This window comes from Aplysia californica, unplaced genomic scaffold (assembly GCF_000002075.1).
Source record: "Aplysia californica isolate F4 #8 unplaced genomic scaffold, AplCal3.0 scaffold00149, whole genome shotgun sequence".
Lineage (NCBI taxonomy): Eukaryota > Metazoa > Mollusca > Gastropoda > Aplysiida > Aplysiidae > Aplysia > Aplysia californica.
The window spans coordinates 497,214-498,794 of record NW_004797419.1 but is presented as its reverse complement, the minus strand read 5'-3'; the positions used below and the strand labels follow the sequence as shown (position 1 = coordinate 498,794).

The following is a 1,581-nucleotide window of genomic DNA, read 5'->3' as shown; positions in this document are numbered from 1 at the left end:
AGACAGACAGACAGATAGATAGATAGATAGATAGATAGATAGATAGATAGATAGATAGATAGATAGATAGATAGATAGATAGATAGATAGATAGACAAATTAGATTCAACACCTTATACCGGGTGCCCATGGTGGGATCGGGTCTTGTCCTGCCGGTTTGCTAGCCAGATTGAGGGCGAGAAACGACTATCATGGCACAAGCCGATCGCGCCGCCCGACTCGTCGCCTCAAAAACAAACACGTTTGTTTTCAGGCGACGAGTTGGGGGATCGCCCCCGACCCGACCCGATCCGATCCCATCTGCAATGGGCACCTCGTATTACAGTATAACGCCAGCCTGCTTCCTGTCAATAACTCTCTTATTTCTGAGATGTTTCCAACTATGTTTTTAGAGACAATATAAAATATTCACTCAAGAGAAATTTGAACAAAACCATAATACATGTATATTTCCTCTTAGTAAGAAAACACAGATGAAACAAATCAATTGCAGATACATTTTCTAAAACGTTTTCTATACACCAATACAAAAAACAGGCAGTGAACCAGTTTGAGAAGTAAAAAAATATTATAAGTCATCACAGCAGTGACGTTGACAATAAATTCTAGTTCTTGAACTTGAATCTGCTGACGTCAGACCGGTGTCTGTGGTGCAGTAGTTGGGATCTCCGCCGTTGCACAAAGGAGGTTTGAGTTTTGTTTTGTTTTAGTAAGGTTTTACGGCGTTCGGAACTGCATAAGGTCATATATAAACGCCAAAGGTGTGAGTTTGACTTTAGTGAGGGGTTGTTGTTTTATAGAGTATCTTCATCTGTCTGCAAGGATACTGTATCCCTGCTGCTCCTCGAGCCAAGGATACTGTATCCCTGCCACTCCTCAGGCCAATATACTGTATCTCTGTCACTCCTCAGGCCAAGGATACTGTATCCCTGCCACTCCTCAGGCCAAGGATATTGTATCCCTGCCACTCCTCAGGCTGACCCTGACAGACAGGGTGGAAACCACCCGCCTCTTATGTTATCTACATTGTGTCAAAAGTGGCGTAACATATTTAAAAAACCCGTGCATGTTGTGATTTTGACCTTGATCAAGATCATTCAAAGCTGTCAGTGGACAGTGCTTTTAGGGTAATCCCACCCTCACCTCTCTCTCTCTCTCTCTCTCTCTCTCTCTCTCTCTCTCTCTCTCTCTCTCTCTCTCTCTCTCTCTCTCTCTTTCTTTCTATTCTGCCCTTTCACTGTCTATAGCTGGGTATCCATTCCTTCATGTGTGAAGTGAGGAAAATTCGTGTAAAGTTCCTTTCTCAGGGACGCAACGGGATTCGAACCCACGACCTTACGGTGGCGAGTCTGAGAACCTAACCACTAGGCCACCGACGTGGAATACCATGAAGAGGCTCGCTCAGGATAGAGAAAGGTGGAAAATGTTTGCCCGTGATGATGATAACACTCACGTGTTTCTGTCTTTGAGACCACCCACCGTTTTGTTAATTAATTAAATATGCCTTTGTTTGTCGAACCTTGGCCCTCTTACGACGAAAGTGGGGTGCAGGATGGGAGGGGTAGGGGCGATGAAGGTTGG

The 1,581-nt window shown here is 44.5% G+C and overlaps 1 protein-coding gene across 1 annotated transcript in view; it reads right to left on the bottom strand.

Annotated features, from left to right (window-relative positions):
- The window catches only part of LOC106011619, a gene marked incomplete at its 5' end in the record, with an annotated part of 6,884 nt that overhangs the window by 1,438 nt on the left and 3,865 nt on the right, over positions 1 to 1,581 (bottom strand).